This window comes from Pseudophryne corroboree, chromosome 5 (genome assembly GCF_028390025.1).
Source record: "Pseudophryne corroboree isolate aPseCor3 chromosome 5, aPseCor3.hap2, whole genome shotgun sequence".
In the NCBI taxonomy this organism is placed as follows: Eukaryota; Metazoa; Chordata; class Amphibia; order Anura; family Myobatrachidae; genus Pseudophryne; species Pseudophryne corroboree.
In genome coordinates this window covers 770,467,627-770,491,982 of record NC_086448.1, presented here as the reverse complement: position 1 = coordinate 770,491,982, position 24,356 = coordinate 770,467,627, and the positions used below count along the sequence as shown (strand labels likewise).

Sequence of the window (24,356 nt, the reverse complement as noted above, 5' to 3'; positions counted from 1 at the left end):
CTTATGGATGTTTGGGCCCATCAAACAACATGATGCTGCTGATAAGACACACTATGACTTCCACACTCTCTGCTGTCCTGTGAAGGGAGACAGCCAGGGATATCCATGGAAAGGTAGACAGCCCTATCTGCTGTGCGGCGGCTTTCCCTGACTCCCAGGACAGCAGACAGAACACACATAAGAGACAGATATGTGACAGGTACAGTATGCTTGGAACAAAGATACACAGGTCATTACATTATTGTACATTGGGGGAAATAGGAGTGTTGATAACAACTTTAAGTGAAGTGGAGATGTCCTTTAACCCGTCACATGTCCTTAATTAAGAGCAATTGTCACTTTGGGTAATAAAGTAGATAACTATAGACAATGCTTCCCATATCGGCCCTGCTTGAGTGGGGAAAAAGAAATGTAAATGTTACTTACAAAGATGAACATACATTTAACATATATCCACTATTAACATACATCCTCTATTAACATACATCCTCTAATAACATACATCCTCTATTAACATACATCCTCTATTAATATACGGTACATCCTCTATTAACATACATCCTCTATTAATATACGGTACATCCACTATTAATATACGGTACATCCACTATTAATATACATCCACTATTACTAACATATATCCACTATTAATATACGGTACATCCACTATTAATATACGGGTGTAGTACGGGTGACCGGCGGTCTCCTGACCGCCGGTCACCTTACCGACGCCGGGATCCCGGCAGCATACCGACGCCGGGATCCCGGCGGGGAGGGGCGAGTGCAGCAAGCCCCTTGCGGGCTCGCGAATATACTGTACATCCACTATTACTAACATATATCCACTATTAATATACATCCACTATTACTAACATATATCCACTATTAATATACGGTACATCCACTATTAATATACTGTACATCCACTATTACTAACATATATCCACTATTAATATACATCCACTATTACTAACATATATCCACTATTAATATACGGTACGTACATCCACTATTAACATACATCCACTATTAACATACATCCACTATTAATATACGGTACATCCACTATTAATATACATCCACTATTACTAACATATTTCCACTATTAATATACGGTACATCCACTATTAACATACGGTACATCCACTATTAATTTACGGTACATCCACTATTAACATACATCCACTATTAATATATGGTACATCCACTATTAATATACAGTACATCCACTATTAACATATATCCACTATTAACATACACCCATCCATACGGTACATCCACTATTAACATTATGGTACATCCCCAACTAACACACATCTACTATTAACATACAGTACATTCCCAATTAACATACATCCACTATTATCAACACATATCCACCATTATCGACATACATCCACTCAAAGGCGTCACTAGGGTTGGTGTCACCCGGTGTGACAACCAATGGTGTCACCCCTCCTTCCACACACACACACACACACACACACACACACACACACACACAGCCCACGATTTAATTGCCCACAGACAGTGCTCCCGGAAGAGGGCATGGCATCCCCCCTGCCCCCATTTTCCACCTTTCTGGGGATTTGGGAGATGCAGGCTTCCCACGGAGACTGCTTTGGCTGCAGTGCCAGCTCCCAGGGATGCCATCAGGAATTACGGGGCCCAGGACTGACAAAATAGGCAGGGCCCCTGCTACGCCACCTGTATTATAGTAACTGCTGAGATGCGCCACCTGTACTATAGTAACTGCTGAGACTGCGCCACCTATACTATAGTAACTGCTGAGACTGCGCCACCTGTACTATAGTAACTGCTGAGACTGCGCCACCTGTACTATAGTAACTGCTGAGACTGCGCCACCTGTACTATAGTAACTGCTGAGACTGCGCCACCTATACTATAGTAACTGCTGAGACTGCGCCACCTGTACTATAGTAACTGCTGAGACTGCGCCACCTGTACTATAGTAACTGCTGAGACTGCGCCACCTATACTATAGTAACTGCTGAGACTGCGCCACCTATACTATAGTAACTGCTGAGACTGCGCCACCTGTACTATAGTAACTGCTGAGACTGCGCCACCTGTACTATAGTAACTGCTGAGACTGCGCCACCTATACTATAGTAACTGCTGAGACTGCACCACCTATACTATAGTAACTGCTGAGACTGCGCCACCTGTACTATAGTAACTGCTGAGACTGCGCCACCTGTACTATAGTAACTGCTGAGACTGCGCCACCTATACTATAGTAACTGCTGAGACTGCGCCACCTATACTATAGTAACTGCTGAGACTGCGCCACCTGTACTATAGTAACTGCTGAGACTGCGCCACCTATACTATAGTAACTGCTGAGACTGCGCCACATATACTATAGTAACTGCTGAGACTGCGCCACCTATACTATAGTAACTGCTGAGACTGCGCCACCTGTACTATAGTAACTGCTGAGACTGCGCCACCTGTGCTATAGTAACTGTTGAGACTGCGCCACCTATATTATAGTTACTACTGAGACTGCGCCACCTGTGCTATAGTAACTGCTGAGACTGCGCCACCTATATTATAGTTACTACTGAGACTGCGCCACCTGTACTATAGTAACTGCTGAGACTGCGCCACCTGTACTATAGTAACTGCAGAGACTGCGCCACCTATACTATAGTAACTGCTGAGACTGCACCACCTGTACTATAGTAACTGCTGAGACTGCGCCACCTGTACTATAGTAACTGCTGAGACTGCGCCACCTGGACTATAGTAACTGCTGAGACTGCGCCATCTATACTATAGTAACTGCTGAGACTGCGCCCCCTGTACTATAGTAACTGCTGAGACTGCGCCCCCTGTACTATAGTAACTGCTGAGACTGCGCCACCTATACTATAGTAACTGCTGAGACTGCGCCACCTATACTATAGTAACTGCTGAGACTGCGCCCCCTGTACTATAGTAACTGCTGAGACTGCGCCACCTATACTATAGTAACTGCTGAGACTGCGCCACCTATACTATAGTAACTGCTGAGACTGCGCCACCTATACTATAGTAACTGCTGAGACTGCGCCACCTGTACTATAGTAACTGCTGAGACTGCGCCACCTGTACTATAGTAACTGCTGAGACTGCGCCACCTGTACTATAGTAACTGCTGAGACTGCGCCACCTATACTATAGTAACTGCTGAGACTGCGCCACCTATACTATAGTAACTGCTGAGACTGCGCCACCTGTACTATAGTAACTGCTGAGACTGCGCCACCTGTACTATAGTAACTGCTGAGACTGCGCCACCTGTACTATAGTAACTGCTGAGACTGCGCCACCTGTACTATAGTAACTGCTGAGACTGCGCCACCTGTACTATAGTAACTGCTGAGACTGCGCCACCTGTACTATAGTAACTGCTGAGACTGCGCCACCTGTACTATAGTAACTGCTGAGACTGCGCCACCTATACTATAGTAACTGCTGAGACTGCGCCACCTATACTATAGTAACTGCTGAGACTGCGCCACCTATACTATAGTAACTGCTGAGACTGCGCCACATATACTATAGTAACTGCTGAGACTGCGCCACCTATACTATAGTAACTGCTGAGACTGCGCCACCTGTACTATAGTAACTGCTGAGACTGCGCCACCTGTGCTATAGTAACTGTTGAGACTGCGCCACCTATATTATAGTTACTACTGAGACTGCGCCACCTGTGCTATAGTAACTGCTGAGACTGCGCCACCTATATTATAGTTACTACTGAGACTGCGCCACCTGTACTATAGTAACTGCTGAGACTGCGCCACCTGTACTATAGTAACTGCAGAGACTGCGCCACCTATACTATAGTAACTGCTGAGACTGCACCACCTGTACTATAGTAACTGCTGAGACTGCGCCACCTGTACTATAGTAACTGCTGAGACTGCGCCACCTGGACTATAGTAACTGCTGAGACTGCGCCATCTATACTATAGTAACTGCTGAGACTGCGCCCCCTGTACTATAGTAACTGCTGAGACTGCGCCACCTATACTATAGTAACTGCTGAGACTGCGCCACCTATACTATAGTAACTGCTGAGACTGCGCCACCTATACTATAGTAACTGCTGAGACTGCGCCACCTGTACTATAGTAACTGCTGAGACTGCGCCACCTATACTATAGTAACTGCTGAGACTGCGCCACCTGTACTATAGTAACTGCTGAGACTGCGCTACCTATACTGTAATAACTGCTGAGACTGCACCACCTGTGCTATAGTAACTGCTGAGACTGCGCCACCTGTATTATAGTAACTACTGAGACTGCGCCACCTGGACTATAGTAACTGCTGAGACTGCGCCACCTATACTATAGTAACTGCTGAGACTGCGCCACCTATACTATAGGAACTGCTGAGACTGCGCCACCTGTACTATAGTAACTGCTGAGACTGCACCACCTATACTATAGTAACTGCTGAGACTGCGCCACCTATACTATAGTAACTGCTGAGACTGCGCCACCTGTACTATAGTAACTGCTGAGACTGCACCACCTATACTCTAGTAACTGCTGAGACTGCGCCACCTGTACTATAGTAACTGCCGAGACTGCACCACCTATACTATAGTAACTGCTGAGACTGCACCACCTTTACTATAGTAACTGCTGAGACTGCGACACCTGTACTATAGTAACTGCTGAGACTGCGACACCTGTACTATAGTAACTGCTGAGACTGCGCCACGTATACTATAGTAACGGCTGAGACTGCGCCATGTATACTATAGTAACTGCTGAGACTGCGCCACCTATACTATAGTAACAGGAGACACTGAAACTGAGCAATCCGGCCCCTTCTGAAGACACACATTACACTAGGTGGCTTACCTGCTCGGAGACCTGGTCAGTGGGTTTGACGTGAAGCTGCTCTACTCTGCTGACTTATTTGCTGCTGCTGTGGCTGTTCTGGGTAGAGGTAGTTCTAGCAAAATGCTGCCTGCACTCCATCCTCCTTCTGCGGCTGTTCTTTTTCATTTCCCGGATCGGAAGAGGGGAGGCATGAGTTGCAGCGTAAATTGAGACCGACAACTGCAATCACCAATGCAGTGCCGGCAGTATTTCAACAGGATGGGGTGGGGGCATGTGGCAGCAGATAGCGGTATAGATTGCATTGGCATTTGGCACCTCCAGTTGCGATCACGCGGTCATGTAAGACACAGCACGGCTGTGTTTTAAATTTGGACTGGGTCTGCGAGCCAATCGGAGGTCGCGGACTGGCAACCAATCAGGAACCAGCGCTTCTGATTGGCTGCTGGCTTGCGAGCTCTGATTGGCTAGCGTACTGGCAGCCAATCAGGAGCGCTGGCTCCTGATTAGCTGCTGGTCTGCGACCTACGATTGGCTCGTAGACCCAATCCAAATTTAAAATACCGCTGTACTGTTGATAACATGGCTGCGTGATTGCAGCTGGCGGTGCCAATATACAACACTGACCGCTGCCACATGCCCCCGCCCCAATATGGGTCTGCGATGCTAGGCCCGCTAATCCCTTCTTGATGACGGAACCTGCCGGCTCCTATGAGGTGACAGAAGCTGGGTGCTGCACGTGTTGTAAGGCATTCTGGTGTCACGCCTCGCCGGGGACACCTGGGTACGGGCCGCACCCCTCGGCACCCACCCTTGTGACACCACTGCATGCACTATTCACTTACAGGGCCGGACTGGCCATCTTGCACATCTGGCAAATGCCAGAAGAGCCGATGGACTGGTAGGCCAGTCCTGCCATTCAGAGAGCCGGAAGGCCACGCGCAGTGCAGCCTCTGGCTCTCTGCTGTAGAAAAGCCCCCCACCCCCGCCCGTCTCCATGGGAATGAAGGCATGTTGCGAGAGCACGCCCCCCTGACTGGCAGCACGCCCACGCCCGTTTCAATGGAAATTGGGGTGTGCCACGAGTCCACACCCCCTTGACTCGCGGCCAGGGTCAGATTCGGCCCCCAGCCCATTGTTGTTCACACACATCCACTATTATTAACACACATCCACTATTAACACACATCCACTAATAACACACATTACACCGCCTTTTCTCATACGTCCTAGAGGATGCTGGGGTCCACTTCAGTACCATGGGGTATAGACGGTTCTGCAGGAGCCATGGGCACGTTAAAACTTTTCAAAGGGTGTGAACTGGCTCCACCCTCTATGCCCCTCCTCCAGACCTTAGTTTAGAAAATGTGCCCAGGCAGACTGGATGCACTCCAGGGGAGCTCTACTGAGTTTCTCTGAAAAGACTTATGTTAGGTTTTTTATTTTCAGGGTGAACTGCTGGCATCAGTCTCCCTGCTTCGTGGGACTTAGGGGGCAGAAGTAGGAACCAACTTCCTGAATAGTTTCATGGCTCTGCTTCTGGCTGACAGGACACCAATAGCTCCTGAAGGGTACTGAACGCTAACTGCGGCTATGTGCTCACTCCCACAGCACGCCGTCACCCCCCTTGCAGAGCCAGAAGTCAGAATACAGGTGAGTGTTAGAAGAAAGGATCTTCAATCAAAGTGATGGCTAAAGCTACGCGCAGCTGGCGGGAGCGCAGCGCGCCATGTTGCCCACACATACACAGGCAGTGCAGGGTGCAGGGCGCTGGGGGGGGCACCCTGGGCAGCATGAAACCTATTGAAATTGGCATAAATAAGGGGCATAACTGCCAGTATAAAAAAATTACCTCATAAATGCTGAGGAGAAATGCGCCATTTAGGGGGCGGGGCTTCCTCCTCAGTCAGCCAGCACACTGCTCAGCGCCATTTTTTCTCCTTCCAGGCTGCAGAGAAGAACGCTGGTCCTCCTCCACTGCTGAACAAGTATCAGGGTGCAAAACGGGGGCCACAGTGAATTTGGTGCAATATAATTGTGTGATTAACATTATAAAAGCGCTGCATGTCAGTGGGCATTTTGTCTTCACAGGCATTGTGTTACTGGCGCTGGGTTGTGAACTGGCAAATCCTATCTGTGTCCTTCTGACAGATTTTACTGTGGGTCTGTCCCCTATAAGTCACGGAGTGTCTGTGGTGTGTGTGTGTGCACGAGTGTGACATGTCTGAGGCAGGGAGCTCTTCCCCTGAGGGAGCCATTTTAGGGACACAGAGTTGTAATGTGGTGGCGCTGCCGGCACACCACGAGCCTGAATGGGTAAAAGAATTACGTGATAGTGTGAATCATATCAGTAAGAGATTGGATAAGTCTGAGTCTCATGCAGAGAGCTGGAGAAAATCGTGGAAGATGTGATTTTTCATAGTCCTGCTTTTTCATCCATAGGCGACCCCTCTGGGTCACATAAGAGACCATTTTCACAAATAGTACATACTGATACCGACACGGACTCTGATTCCTGTGTCGACGATAGTGATTCCAGGGGGATAGATCCTAAATTGGCAAAAAGCATTCAATACATGATTGTTGCTATAAAGGAAGTTTTGGAAGTTACGGAAGCCCCTCCTGTACCTCAGGAGAATGCGTATTTCTATAAAGAAAAGAAAATTAATGTAACTTTCCCTCCTTCTCATGAGCTAAATACCTTATTTGAGGGAGTTTGGGTAAACCCTGAAAAGAAATTTGAGATTCCCAAAAGGATTCAGGTTGCTTATCCTTTCCCGGAAGAGGACAGGAAAAGGTGGGAGTCACCCCTCGTATTAGATAGTGCCCTGTCAAGGTTAACGAAAAAGGTGATTCTCCCTGCACCTGGGATGGCTTCACTGAAGGAGCCGACAGACCGCAAAATGGAGACTACGTTAAAATCTATTTATGTGGCCAATGGTACATTGCTCAGGCCCACCATTGCTTGCGCATGGGTGAGTAGGGCTATCGAAAAATGGTCAGATAACCTGTCATCGGAAATTGACACTATAGATAGAGACGAGATACTCCTAACGTTAGGTCATATCAAAGACGCTGCTGCATACATGCTAGAAGCCATGAAAGATATTGGACTCTTGGGTTCAAAAGCCGCTACCATGGCAGTATCAGCTCAGAGGGCGTTGTGGATTCGCCAGTGGAATGCTGATGCAGATTCCAAAAGAAATATGGAGGCTTTCCCGTATAAAGGTGAGGCCTTGTTTGGAGATGGGCTGGTTGCGTTAGTCTCCGCGGCTACCGCAGGTAAGTCGACATTCTTGCCTTATGCTCCTGCACCGGCGAAAAAAGACACATCACTCTCACATGCAGTCCTTTGGCCCAACAAATACAAAAAGGCCAAAGGTTCCCCCTTCTTTGTAGGTAGAGGAAGGGGAAAAGGAAAAAAATCTGCAGTGTCTCCAGGATCGCAGGCGCAGAAATCAACCACTGCTTCTGCCAAAGCTGCAGCATGACGCTGGGGCTCCCTTGCGGGAGTCCCCTCGGGTGGGAGCACGTCTGAAACTTTTCAGTCAGATCTGGCTTCAATCTGGCCTGGACCCATGGGTCTTACAAATAGTGTCCCATGGATACAAACTGGAGTTTCAAGACGTCCTCCCATCCCAATTTTTCAAATCGACCTTGCCAGCTTCTCTTCCAGACAGAGAAGTAGTAACAGCTGCAATTCAAAAATTATGTCATGATCAAGTCATTGTCCTGGTACCCTTGTCACAGCAAGGAGAAGGTTTTTATTCAAGCCTTTTCGTAATTTTAAACCTGAAAGATCTGAATCTCTACCTCAAAAGGTTCAAGTTCAAGATGGAATCTCTGAGTGCAGAGATTTCCAGACTGGAGGAAGGGGACTTCATGGTGTCAGTAGACATAAAAGATGCTTATTTGCATGTTCCCATTTATCCTCCTCACCAAGCTTATCTGAGTTTCGCAGTACAGGATTGCCATTACCAGTTCCAGACGTTGCCGTTCGGGCTCTCCACGGCACCAAGGGTATTCACCAAGGTGATGGCAGAGATGATGGTCCTCCTTCGACAACAAGGAGTCAATATAATTCCTTACCTAGATGATTTCCTGATAAAAGCGAGATCCAGGGAACGGTTGGTGCAGAACATTGTACTCTCCCTGTCAGTACTCCAACAACACGGTTGGATCATGAATTTTCCAAAGTCACAATTGGAACTGACGACAAGATTGTCCTTTCTGGGAATGATACTGGACACAGAAGTACAGAGAGTATTTCTCCCAGTAGAAAAGGCTCTGGAAATCCAGAGAATGGTCAAACAGATTTTGAAACCAACAAGAGTGTCAATACATCAATGCATTCGGTTGTTGGGGAAGATGGTGGCGGCCTACGAGGCCATACAGTTTGGCCGATTCCATGCCAGAGTTTTCCAGTGGGACCTGTTGGACAAGTGGTCCAGATCCCACCTACACATGCACCGGAAGATAATCCTGTCCTCCAAAGCCAGGATTTCGCTCCTGTGGTGGCTACACAGTTCTCACCTACTAGAGGGACGCAGGTTCGGGATTCAGCACTGGGTCCTAGTAACCACGGATGCAAGTCTCCGAGGCTGGGGAGCAGTCACACAGGGGGAAAGCTTCCAAGGAGAATGGTCAAGTCAGGAAACCTGCCTTCACGTAAACATTCTGTAATTGAGAGCCATTTACAACGGCCTTCTACAAGCGGTACATCTTCTTCAAGATGAACCTGTGCAGATCCAGTCCGACAATGTAACAGCAGTCGCGTACATAAACCGTCAAGGCGGAACGAAAAGCAGAGCGGCAATGGCAGAGGTGACAAAATCCTCCTCCGGGCAGAAAGGCATGCAAGAGCTCTGTCAGCAATTTTCATTCTGGGAGTGGACAACTGGGAAGCAGACTTCCTCAGCAGACACGATCTCCATCCAGGAGAATGGGACCTCCACCAAGAAGTCTTCGCAGAGGTGACAAGTCTTTGGGGAGTTCCTCAAGTAGACATGATGGCATCTCGTCTCAACAAGAAACTTCAGAGATATTGTTCCAGGTCGAGAGACCCTCAAGCAATAGCAGTGGATGCACTGGTGATCCAGTGGGTGTTTCGGTCGGTATATGTCTTCCCTCCACTTCCACTGATTCCAAAAGTTCTCCAGCTCATAAGAAGAACAAGGGTTCAAGCGATCCTCATTGTCCCGGACTGGCCAAGGAGGGCTTTGTATCCAGATCTTCAGGAGTTGCTCATAGAAGATCCTCGGCCTCTTCCTCCTCGCGAGGACCTGCTGCAGCAGGGGCCGTGTGTGTATCAAGACTTACCGCGGCTACGTTTGACAGCATGGCTGTTGAGCGCCGGATCCTAGCCCGAAAGAGTATTCCCAAGGAAGTCATCCCCACTCTTATTCAGGCCAGGAAAGGAGTAACGTCTAAACATTACTACCATATTTGGAGAAAATATGTGTCTTGGTGTGAATCCAAGAAGGCTCCTACGGAGGAGTTTCAGTTGGGACGTTTTCTCAATTTTCTGCAGGCTGGTGTGGATGCGGGCCTAAGATTGGGTTCAATCAAGGCCCAGATTTTGGCCTTGTCAGTTTTCTTTCAAAAACAATTGGCTTCCCTTCCAGAAGTTCAGACATTCGTGAAAGGGGTGGTGCACTTCCAGCCTCCATTTGTGCCTCCAGTGGCACCATGGGACCTTAATGTGGTGTTGCAGTTCTTTCAACCGGATTGGTTTGAACCTCTACAGGAGATAGAATTGAAGTTTCTCACTTGGAAAGTGGTGATGCTTTTGGCCTTGGCATCCGCAAGGCAGGTGTCTGAGTTAGGGACTCAGACACCTGAGTTAGGGACTTTGTCTCTTTCATGAAGATAGGGCAGAGTTGAGAACTTGCCAACAATTTCTTCCAAAGGTGGTTTCGTCTTTTCATATGAACCAACCTATTGTGGTGCCAGTGGCTACTGACACTTTGACTGAGTCAAAGTCTCTGGACGTGGTCAGAGCTTTGAAAATTTATGTCTCTAGGACAGCTCTGCTTGTCCTGTATGCTCCCAACAAGATTGGGTGTCCTGCTTCTAAGCAGACAATTGCGCGTTGGATCAGAGGGACGATTCAGCACGATCATTCCACGGCAGGATTGCCGATACCGAAGTCGGTAAATGCCCACTCTACTAGCAAGGTGGGCTCATCCTGGGTGGCTGCCCGGGGAGTCTCGGCAAAGTTGCCGAGCAGCTACTTGGTCAGGGTCGAACACGTTTGCAAAATTCTACAAGTTTGACACCTTGGCCGATGAGGACCTCAAGTTTGGTCAATCGGTGCTGCAGGGTCATCCGCACTCTCCCGCCCGTACTGGAGCTTTGGTATAACCCCATGGTACTGAAGTGGACCCCAGCATCCTCTAGGACGTATGAGAAAACAGGATTTTAAAACCTACCGGTAAATCCTTTTCTCCTAGTCCATAAAGGATTCTGGGCGCCCGACCCAGTGCGTATTCTTCGTGCAGTTGTTAGTTATAGTTACACAAGTGTTGTGTTACGTTATTTTCAGCATGTTGCTGCAAGTGGTTCATGCCTGTTGGTGTGTGTTATGTTGAATGCCATGTTGTGCTGCATGGTTGAGGTGTGAGCTGGTATGAATCTCACCGTTAATTTAAAAAGTAAATCCTTTCCTCGAAATGTCCGTCTCCTTGGGCACAGTTCCTATACCGAGGTCTGGAGGAGGGGCATAGAGGGAGGAGCCAGTTCACACCCTTTGAAAAGTCTTAAAGTGCCCATGGCTCCTGCGGAACCGTACCCCATGGTACTGAAGTGGACCCCAGCATCCACTACGGACTAGGAGAAAAGGGATTACCGGTAGGTATTAAAATCCTGTTTTTGTCTCCTTTGTTACCTTTACAGTATTTTCTTCTTTATTTTATAGGACAACACATTAATGGTGAAAATGAAATATGGAAACCCGAGGTCAAGATGCTCCTAATATACATATATTTCTCCTCCATATATTTCATAATGTGTAGATTTTACACTGTAGAATATATAGCAAAGATAGGCATTCATTTGTTCTGCTATACAATGGACTGGTATGCTGAAACTTCTAGTTCCACAACTAGCGAATTGAAAGGTTGCCTACCACTGCTATAGAAAATGTTACAGCCCATTATTCTGAGCATGCAGTATTGTGTCAGCATTGTAAAGTAATATAAGTTACAGTATATCCGCTGCTAGATTTACATTAACGATTCTCTGGCAAAACGGCTAAAATATCAACAAACTGGTCCGGTGTCACATGTCGCTCACTAATAACTCATTGCACCCTTCAGTGGATCACTCTCAGTTACAGTTAGTTCAAACCAGGGTCGGACTGGCCCACAGAGGTACCAGGGAAACCACCGGTAGGCCCCACTGCCTGAGGTCCACTCCTTCCTCTAGGGATCAGGTTCCAGACTGTGCACTTGTATTATACATGGTCAGAGCCGGCCCTAACCAATATGATGCCCTAGGCAAGATTTTGGCTGGTGCCCCCTAGCACCACCGCTGGTTCCGCCTCTGACCTTGCACCTCTTTCCCAGCACCATCACCCCTCATCCATAGCAGTCCTTATTTTGGGGTTTGTACCCCCTATATTTTAAATAGGAACAGTTCGCACATTTGGCGCACATCCCAAAAAGAGGTGTGTTTTTGCTAGCAAGGGGCATGGCCACACAACAGTAACACCAATTCCAATTACGTCACACAGTATTCACATTTGATCATGCGATAGTGTCCATAATTCATATTACATCCCACAGTAGTATCACTTTACCTTATAAATGTTACTCCTCACAGTAGAGCCCCTTATTCACATTACATCACACTGAATTGCTCCTTATTCACATTACACCACACCCTATTGCTCTTTATTCTCATTAGACAACACAGTAGTGCCCTTTCTATACGCAACGCCACATAGTAGAGCACCTTATACACATAATGCCACACAGTAATGCCCCTTACACATATGAGACACATTATTAATGTCCTTTTAAACATAATGCGCCTTACACATTATGACAACCTTTATTAACGCCCTTTTACATATAATGTCCCTTAAACATATGCCGCACATTATTCATCCCCTTATACACATAATGACACACATAGTGCCCCCTACACATTTGCTGCACATTATTAGTGCCCCTATACACATAATGACACACATACAGTAGTACCCTGTTACACATATGCCGCACATTATTAATGCCCTTATACACATAATGACACACATTGTGCCCCTTACACATATGTTGCACATTATTAATGCATTTTTACATGACACACATAATGCTCCTTACACATATTCCGAACACTACTGCACAACCAACCCACTCACATGCACACAACACTCACACTAACACTGTGACCTCTGCCTCTGCTTGAATACAGATGTGTCCTCATAAATCTTGCCTCAATGCTAACGTCGGGCACATTTTTTTAATGAAAATACATCTTTTATGCATTGCTATGTGGCTAGGATGAACAAGCAGCTTCTGCTGATTAAAATGATATGCAGCATGCCTATATACTTTGTGAGACTGTATCTGCATATGAAATGCTACACACAGAATATAGGCATGCCGCATATCATTTTAATCAGCAGAAGCTGCTGATGCCCCTAGGCATATCAAATGCCCTAGGCAATTGCCTAGTTTGCCTATGCCTATGGCCAGCTCTGTCTGTACATGGTAGATATGTTGCATTACACTGCACTAGACTATTGTATATTTCAAACCTCTGTGGAGGCTGTCCACACACCCTTTGTAGGCTGGCCACACCCCTAAGTATGGGCCCCTATAACTGCATTCTCCCGGTGGGCCCTTCATGCCTCAGTCCGACACTGGTTCAAACACTTAAAGGAAAAGATCACAAATAGTGGTTTTGGGCTTTGGAGAAGTTTTTCCTGGATGTTGAGGCAAAAGGATAATATACAGTAACTGTCTCTCTTTATATATACATATACTGTATATTACAGTGGGCTTTCAAAATTTCTAAAGGAAGGGATATGGCAGCCTATTATTCCTCAATTAATATTTGTGAGATATACCACCCCATTTTATCGCACACATGCGATCACTTTACTTTGACACACCGCAGGGATGGGTTCCGTCCCTGCACGTGAACAATTCTACCTGCTGTCAGTACTTCATTTCTTATTGCCGCAAATATTGGCAATAACAAATGATACTTATTGGGTCAAAAGCCTGATAATTAATAAATGGGTCCCTAGATCTCTATGAACAAATATAATTTTATTTTGTGTAGTAAGTCTATTTAGCACAAGAACACTTGGAGTCTCCTATTGAAGATTATAGAAGACTGATGTCTGATTGTTACTTGTTAAGGATCAACTCCTATTTTACATCACTTTTGCGATTACTGGCACTATGAAGCAGGGGGCGGGGCCACGATGACACAATGTGACGCAAATCACATCATCGGTTGCCTGTATCCCCCACTTCACTGAGGAAGTGGGCAGCCGTGGACAGATGGACTCCCGGAGACTTGCTCACTCTTACAGGCGGCTGGGAGTCTCCCGGACGTTCTTTGACAGTAGGCAAATATGTTTTACATAGCAGGATTAATATTCACTATCATTTTATAATTAGTGGTCATTTAACACAAGTTAAGTATGTATGTATGTATCACGCAGCAATAATCTATATGCAAAGAATCTGCTTTCTCAAAATATATAACTCTCAATAAACTTTTCATCTGAAAAGCTGCTTATCGTAGGTAACCTACATCACAAGTGCCTGGGACCAATCACCTGATGCACAGTTGAGTAACAATATCAGTTTTGTAGACAATATGTATTTATGTTACACATTATTTACAATATGACAGGACTAATAAAACCGTACTAATTGTTTGTGACCCAATTACTTGTTTTCTTATTAGCTTCTTTCCTTTTATAGCGACAATAAACCTAATGTATGATGAATCAAATAAAAGTGCTTTAATTATAGAATTGTGTATTTCTTTTTGTTATTCATAATGTCTCATCTGACTTTGTTTACAAAATAAAGCATAGTAAAAACTCTGTAGAAATGACATAAAGTCAATACTAAAGTAACATTTTTACTGAGGCCGAGACCCTGCAGGCTTGGTTACCGCTCCCCCTTAGTACTGAGGCCATGCCCCTGCAGGCTTGGTTACCCTTCCCCCTTAGTACTGAGGCCATGACCCTGCAGGCTTGGTTACCCCTCCCCCTTAGTACTGAGGCCATGCCCCTGCAGGCTTGGTTACCCTTCCCCCTTAGTACTGAGACTATGCCCCTGCAGGCTTGGTTACCCCTCCCCCTTAGTACTGAGGCCATGACCCTGCAGGCTTGGTTACCCCTCCCCCTTAGTACTGAGGCCATGCCCCTGCAGGCTCGGTTACCCTTCCCCCTTAGTACTGAGGCCATGCCCCTGCAGGCTTGGTTACCCCTCCCCCATAGTGCTGAAGCCATTTACCATATATTTGGTTACCCCTCCCCCTTAGTACTGAGGCCATGAACCATATGCTTGGTTACCCCTTCCCCTTAGTACTGAGGCCATGAACCATATGCTAACATGCTATGTTACACCCCCCCCCCCCCTCCTTAGTACTGAGATCATGCCCCTGCATGCTTGGTTACCCCTTCTCCTTAGTACTGAGGCCATGCCCCCACATGCTATGTTACCCCTCCCCTTAGTACTGCGGTCATACTCCTCTGCGAGCTTGGTTCCTCCTCCCCTTAGTACTGAGGCCATGCCCCTGCAGGCTTGGTTACCCTTCCCCCTTAGTAATGAGGCCATGTCCCTGCAAGCTTGGTTACCCCTCCCCCGTAGTGCTGAGGCCATTTACCATATACTTGGTTACCCCTCCCCCTTAGTACTGAGGCCATGAACCATATGCTTGGTTACCCCTCCCCCTTAGTACTGAGGCCATGAACCATATGCTTGGTTACCCCTTCCCCTTAGTACTGAGGCCATGCTCCCGCATGCTTGATTAACCCTCCCCTTAGTACTGAGGCCATGAACCATATGCTAACATGCTATGTTACACCCCCCCCCCCCCCCCCCCCTCTCCTTAGTACTGCGGTCATGCTTCTATATGCTTGGTTACCTCTCCCCCTTGATGATACTAATTTTAATCCTTATATATTTCTCACCGACCATGTGGTAGAAATTAATGCCCAGATTTATCAAGCCATGGAGAATGATAAAATGCACGGTGATAAAGTACCAACCAACCAGTTCTTAAATGTCATTTTTCAAACCCAGCCTGTAACATGGCAGTTAGGAGCTGATTGGCCGGTACTTTATCACAGTGAAATTATCACTCTCCAACACTTGATAAATCTGGGCTGGGCCTAAGTATTGTATTAACTATAGTCTTTATGCTATTTTAATAAATGATCTGACAGACAGCGCCATCTATTGGTTTATAAGTTTTTTTTTATACTATTGAGCTTCTCTTGGAGGCAGCAGTGTGTCAGAAATCAGTAATCCCATTGTCTTGTGTCCAGACTTTATTGGTTTTTGATGTGGCTTAACCTCTGCATAAGCCCCATCACATACAGTACCACTGGCGTATCTATAATGGGTACCACTGGCGTATCTATAGTGGTGCATATAGGCCCCTGATTCTAAGGGGGCCCCCCACCGCACATGCTGCACCCATTTTTTGAATACTCATCTTCTGGAGTCCCGGACTGATGGCAGCAGCACGGGACACCGTGAAAATTTAGCTGTGGCCATTTTCACGGCATTCTACGCATGCACAGTAGAGAAATCACTAGGAAAATGGCCGCCGCGCCATTTTTCTGGAGATCTGCGCATGCGCAGTAGAAGCCTCTAGTGCTCAGACTCTACAGCGCTGCCGGCACAGAGGAGGGGGCCCGAATGGAGGAAGGCTGCACATGGGCCTTCTCCTCTCTTAAAGATGTACAGTACATATACTAACTCCAGATAAATCTCTGGAAAATCATAATGTTATTGCATTAGATATTTATAGACACTCCCTTACTTGATATGAAAGCCTGACTCTTCAGTGACTGTCCCTAGGACCGTGGGGAAGTGAGTGTAGCCTAGTGTACAGTGCGTATATTGTTTGTAATGGCTAAATAAGGAAGCGCTCCATTTGTTACCCATGCTTCAGTGTTCTTATGATCAGATAAACAGGAATGCACAGGAACTCTGCTCCGGAATACCTCACTAACCATAATGTAATCTGGGGCGGCACTCTTAACGTTACTGACCTGGCTACAGTGGCATGAGAAATCGGGTGTTCGGGTGTCTTAGCAGTGGCCATGCAGATCACATTGGGAAGAGTGGAGCTGCACATGAGGACAAATATAAGTCAGCAGGAGCCTAGCGCATACTGTACTTGGGATCTGTACTTGGACCAGTGCTTTATAATATCTTTATTGGTGACATTGCACATGGAATAGAAAAGAAAGTATGCAATTTTGCAGATGATACATAGGTATGCAACAGGGTAGACACACCTGGAGGGGTAAAACAAATGATTGAGGATCTAGGTAGACTAGAGGAATGGTCAAGAACGTGGCAATTACAGTTTAATGCAAAAAAAATGCAAAATCATACATTTGGGTCTCAAAATCCCAAAGGCTAAATATAATATTAATGGCACTATACTGGAAACTACTGAGGAGGAAAGGGATCTAGGAGTCACTATTTCAGGTAACTTAAAGGCAGGTAAGTAATGTAACAAAGCAATGAGGAAGGCTAGTCAGATACTTGGCTGCATTGGGAGAGGAATCAGCAGCAGAAAGAAAGAAGTTATAATGCCACTGTATAGGTCATTGGTACGGCCTCATCTAGAATACTGTGTCCAGTTCTGGAGACCATATCTTCTGTACAAAGAAGGGCAAATAACATTGTACACAAGGACATGTGCTGAAATTGGAAGGAAGTAGGTTCAAATAAAATGTGATGAAAAATTACTTAAGAGAAAGGTTAGTGGATAAGTGGAATAGCCTCCCGAAAGAGGTGGTAGAGGCTAAGACAGAAGAGCAATTTAAACATGCTTTGGATAGACATAAGGATCTCCTTATAAAGAACTAAGGATCTAACAGGGTTGAGGTTAACAAAAAGTAAAAAAAAAAAAAGGGCAGACTAGATGGGCCAAGTGGTTCTTATCTGCCGTCACAATCTATGTTTCTAATCTGAGGACAACAGAAAGCCCCTGTGGGTGAGTGGCTGTTTCAGTTCTATAGTAATATTAAAATACTGAGGTGGGGAGGTCAGCATGGCATGTGGGTTGGTAGATTTAGTTTCTAGATTACATATTTGTTATTTATGATCTGCCCAGGGCTGCAGAGAGTTATATGGGCCCAGGTGAAAGGGACGGCATGGTCAGATCCTGGAGATTTGACCACAGCTAAGCCTCCCCAAAAAAAAAGAAAAATAGCGCTCTGGTGAGGGAGGCATTCTTCCCCTGATAATTAGCACTCACTGCCTCACTCACTCAAGCAACTAAATTGCGATTGCATCGATGGGTGGCGCTACATGTGCTGGGCGCCCTTGCCCGGTGCTGGGGGGCACCCAGCATGCGATTTTGTCAGTAGCAGTTTTTGCTATTTAGCAAAACTGCTACCGACTCAGAATAACCCCCAATATACGCAGTTCTGAATTCAATACATCTGTAAGTCCAGGTTTCTCAAATGCATGAGTTATGGTAATGAATGGTGGAAGACTTGTATTATAAAAGTTTCATCTATTCAACTTGGAAACATTTGGGAAATAAAAGAGCGCCTATTTTTATGCCACTCCAAAAAACAAATGTGGCATATGACTGACCTAGCAAACGCTACCTTTTGTCTGTACAGTCATTAATCTATGCTCCTTTTTTCAGAAGATGACTTGTGTTAATAGTTTCCTTTTGAAACTCAGTTCCCCATTTAAAATAATAATAATACTAATACTACTTATAATAATTTCCACATAGCAATAGCACATGTATCTGACTTCCTGTGGACAGTAATAGGTGTACTGTGTAGATAGATAGATAGATAGATAGATAGATAGATAGATAGATAGATAGATAGATAGATAGATAAATCTATCTATCTATCTATCTATCTATCTATCTATCTATCTATCAGCAGTGCACTCACCAGTCTTCATAGTTCTTTGTTTATTCAAAACATAAATCAGTTAAAAAGTAGCATCAACGTTTCGGTCCTGGATCTGGACCTTTGTCAAGATCTTGGCAGTTATGATGACTGGTGAGTGTACCCCTGATTTTGATGTTTATATTCGGAAGGAACTTTTCCTTTTTTTGGCTTCACACCCCAACAATCGTTATATTAAGAGTGTGGACCCTTCACAAAGGATAGCACAAAGAACTAGGCAATATTGAGGACCGTAGGCACAGTGGTCAGCCAAGGAATGTGCATCAGATGGAAGACCCATCATGCTTACCTCCCTTCGAAATCGGAAGGTGTCAGCATAAATAAACAGAAACAAAATAACACACAGCCTGGCCCCCATTCAGGGCAATTATCTCACTTCTTGAGCCCTCACTATAAGTGAGCGGCTAATCTACAAACATAATACAAAGTCTCTCACAAAAGTCTCACACTCTGCTTCCTGCAGGGTAACACAGGCTCTGAACTGGTCTCTGGCTTTGGACACCCACAGCTGCTCCCATATATAGTCTCAGTCCTGCTTCCGGCAGGGTAACACAGTCCCCGACCTGGGGGTATATTTACAAAGATTCGTGTTTTGGCCGTTTTGAAGGATGTTTGAACTCGAATGGTATCGTGTGCATTTTACTGCAACTTTTTGAATCCTGAGACGGTCATTCACTAAGCTGCCGACTTTTCACAATTCGTATTTTCCGATGTCGATGTGATTCGTAATATCAGGCAGTGTTTTACGGGAGTGATGAGTAAAACACTGCCTGACAAAACACAAGGAATCCCGGCCGGATCTGTGAGATCCGTGCAGGGCTTCATTGTGTACCTTAAAAAGGTTTTTAAAGTGTTTAAAAATCAGAAAAAAATTGCGTGGGGTCCCCCCTCCTAAGCATAACCAGCCTCGGACTCTTTGAGCCAGTCCTGGTTGAAAAAATATGGGGGGAAAATTGACAGGGGTTCCCCCATATTTGATCAACCAGCACCGGGCTCTGCGCCTGGTCCTGGTGCAAAAAATACGGGGGGACAAAAAGCGTAGGGGTCCCCCGTATTTTTTGAACCAGCACCGGGCTCCACTAGTCAGAGAGATAATGCCACAGCCGGGGGACACTTTTATATAGGTCCCTGCGGCCCTGGCATTAAATCACTAACTAGTCACCCCTGGCCGGGGTACCCTGGAGGAGTGGGGACCCCTTAAATCAAGGGGTCCCCCCCTCCAGCCACCCAAGGGCCAGGGGTGAAGCCCGAGGCTGTCCCCCCCATCCATGGGCTGCGGATGGGGGGCTGATAGCCAAGTGTAAAATAAAAGAATATTGTTTTTTGCACAAGAACTACAAGTCCCTGCAAGCCTCCCCCGCAAGCTGGTACTTGGAGAACCACAAGTACCAGCATGCGGGGGTTAAACGGGCCCGCTGGTACCTATAGTTCTTCTGCAAAAAAAATACCCAAATAAAAACAGGACACACACACCTTGAAAGTACAACTTTATTACATACATTCCGACACACACATACTTACCTATGTTCAGATGCCGACTCGGCCCACGTCTCGATGTCGATTCCAGGGTACCTGAAAATAAAATTATACTCACCTAAATCCAGTGTGTCGTGTCCTTTTTTAATAATCCACGTACTTGGCAAAAAAACAAACCGCATACCCGATCCACGCACTGGGACCCCTTTCCCCATCTGCTAGGACCCCCCCTGACTCCTGTCAAAGAGGGTCCCTTCAGCCAATCAGGGAGCGCCACGTCGTGCCACTCTCCTGATTGGCTGTGTGCTCCTGTAGTGTCTGTGAGGCAGCACACGGCAGAGATACAATGTAGCGCCTATGCGCTCCATTGTAGCCAATGGTGGGAACTTTGCGGTCAGCGGTGAGGTTACTTTCGGTCAACCGCTGACCGCAGTTCCCACCATTGGCTACAATGGAGCGCATAGGCGCTACATTGTATCTCTGCCGTGTGCTGCCTCACAGACACTACAGGAGCACACAGCCAATCAGGAGAGTGGCACGACGTGGCGCTCCCTGATTGGCTGAAGGGACCCTCTTTGACAGGAGTCAGGGGGGGTCCTGGCAGTCGGGGAAAGGGGACCCATGTGTAAACATGGGACCCCTTTCAGTGCGTGGTCGGGTTTCCGTTTTTTTGTTTTGCCAAGTACGTGGATTATACATTGGACAGAATCTACACTGGATTATGTGAATATAATTTTTTTCACAGGTCCCCCAAGGATTCTACATAGAGAAGAGGACCGAGCCTCGTGGGAACATAGGTAAGTATGTATGTATGGAGGTGTGCATGTATGTAATAAACTTGTACTTTCACGGTGTATGTGTCCTGTTTTTTGGGGGGGTATTTTTTTAGTAGTAGTACTACAGGTACCAGCGGGCCTGGTTTTCCACCGCATGCTGGTACTTGTGGTTCTCCAAGTACCAGCTTGTGGGGGAGGCTTGCTGGGACTTGTAGTACTGCTACTAAAAACAATATTCACATTTTTTACACATGGCTATCAGCCCCCCATCCGCCGCCCTTGGATGGGGGGGACAGCCTCGGGCTTCACCCCTGGCCCTTGGGTGGCTGGAGGGGGGACCCCTTGATTTAAGGGGTTCCCACTCCTCCAGGGTACCCCGGCCAGGGGTGACTAGTTGGGTATGTAATGCCAGGGCCGCAGGGACCACTATAAAAGTGTCCCCCGGCTGTGGCATTATGTACCTGGCTAGTGGAGCCCGGTGCTAGTTTCAAACATACGGGGGACCCCTACGCTTTTTGTCCCCCGTATTTTTGGAACCAGGACCAGGCGCAGAGCCCAGTGCTGGTTGATTAAATATGGGGGAACCCTGTCATTTTTTCCCCAATATTTTTTCAACCAGGACCGGCTCAAAGAGCCCAAGGCTGGTTGTGCTTAGGAGGGGGGACCCCACGCAATTTTTTTTTCTGTTTTTACACTAAACAGACCCTTTCCCATAGATAACCATGCACAGATCTCACTGATCCGTGCATGGTTATCCAAACTCGACTGGAAAAAGCAGGTCTATTTTTTTGCTGCTTTTTTTAACGAATCTAAAAAAAATAGACCCGCACTTGAGCACTCAGAGACTAACACCCAAATACGAATGAATAGTGAATGCCCGTATTGTATGAAATAACAGCCGCGTTTGACCGATGGTCTATTCATTCGTATTTCAGAACTTTGCCAATAAAACCATTACGAATAGACCAGACACTGCCAAGTTTTCTGCTTAGTGAATTCCCGTATTGGGACTTAGAAAAAAAAACACAAATCGGCCAAACTCAGATTTTTAGTAAATACTGGCCCTAGTCTTTGGCTGGCTGGCTGGCTGCCACAGCTTCATATTTGTAGTATAACTCAGTATTTAGAGTTTTAGGGCACTCTTAACCTCTTTTAAGTCTGAACCCAAGGGCTCCATGCCCACCAGTGGCTTCCATGCCCACCCTGATTTCTAACTGCAGTCCCACTTGGACTGTCTGACAGTCCTCCAGCCTCACCTGTGCTCCATGAAAAGGGCACAGCCTCTAGGTGTTCCTACACCCCTTTTCATGTTTGTGTTGATTTCTCCTGCCCCACACGGAATATGTTGCTCACCAGGGCCATCTCTGCTGATATTGCCACAATATGTGTATATATATATATATATATATATCCAGCGTAAAACAGGGTGACACTCATGGGACTTGCTGTGGAAAAATGAATGACTAACAGGGTCAGTTCCGTTCAACGTTTCGGTTTATCACCTTTTTCAAGAACTCCATGGAGTACTTGAAAAAGGTGATAAACCAAAACGGAACTGACTCTGTTTATATATTTTATTATTAACAGTTTCTTATATAGCGCAGCAAATTCCGTTGCGCTTTACAATGTTAGTCATTCATTCTTCCACAGCAAGTCGCACAAGTGCCACCCTGTTTTACGCTGGATAGATTGGGGTTCTGAAGACCCGGGAGGGCACCAGGGCAAGTAAAACTGTTCAGCAAAGGAGTGCCGGCATTTGTGATTAAGTATATATATATATATATATATATATATATAAGTAAAGTACTATAAAGTACATCCTATGATAGTCACTATGGAGAGCAGTGCTGATCATGGCAGTGAGGAGGGGAATGGTATAGACTTGTGGATTGGTGGATTTATCCATAGCGATGGGGCCAGTGATTTCACAGCAGCTAGAATTACTGAAACGAGTGCCTGCAGTCTCAGCTTTTTGATTAGTATTAGCACCCACCAGGGCACTGCCATGAATATATGAGAGTAGGTTCAGCTGCCTGTAGTGAAGTGGACAGGTCATATTTTACTGCTGTTAAATGTTATATTAACATTAAACAATTACATTTACTTCATTGGTTCATATATGCAAACGTAAATGTTCCTCTATAATGACCGCGATCTTATATCAGTTTTAAAATATTAAAGAAGAAAGCATTTGTTTCTGCAAATCTTACAACTGGTGTTTTATTTATTGGTGTTTTATCGTCAAACATACAGAATATATTTACTTGTAGCAGAAATGAAAACAATAGGATTTTAATACCTACCGGTAAATCCTTTTCTCTTAGTCCGTAGAGGATTCTGGGGATGCTTCAAGAACCATGGGGTATAGACGAGATCCGCAGGAGATGTGGGCACACTATAAGACTTTGAATGGTTGTGAACTGGCTCCTCCCTCTATGCCCCTCCTCCAGACTCCAGTTATAGGAACTGTGCCCAGGGAGACGGACATTTCGAGGAAAAGGATTTATTTAATTATTTTAAACTAAGGTGAGATACATACCAGCTCACACCACTAACACGCTTTACAACATCGCATTCAACAACAACGCAGGCAACGGCATGACCAACAACAGTCACAGATTGACTGAACTCAACGCAACATGAGCGTAACTATAACCAAACTGCAGATACAGCCCGCACTGGGACGGGTGCCCAGCATCCTCTACGGACTAAGAGAAAAGAATTTACCGGTAGGTATTAAAATCCTATTTTCCCATACGTCCTAGAGGATGCTGGGGATGCTTCAAGAACCATGGGGTTTATACCAAAGCTCTAGAACGGACGGGAGAGTGCAGATGACTCTGCAGCACCGATTGACCAAACAAGAGGTCCTCCTCAGCCAGGGTATCAAACTTGTAAAACTTCGCAAAGGTGTTTGAACCCGACCAAGTAGCAGCTTGGCAAAGTTGTAACGCCGAGACTCCCCGGGCAGCCGCCCAGGATGAGCCCACCTTTCTGGTAGAATGGGCTTTCACCGATTTCGGTAACGGCAATCCTGCCATAGAATGAGCCTGCTGAATCGTATTACAAATCCAGCGCGCA

The 24,356-nt window shown here is 46.1% G+C and overlaps 1 protein-coding gene across 1 annotated transcript in view; it reads left to right on the top strand.

The window, feature by feature from the left end:
• The window catches only part of DPYS (dihydropyrimidinase), a 109,465-nt gene extending 94,597 nt beyond the window's left edge, over positions 1-14,868 (top strand). Inside the window, exon 10 of the mRNA XM_063924305.1 lies at positions 11,785-14,868. The gene's annotated coding sequence lies outside the window, so the exon portion shown is untranslated. The remainder of the gene's footprint in view (positions 1-11,784) is intronic.
• Positions 14,869-24,356: the final 9,488 nt, after the last annotated feature.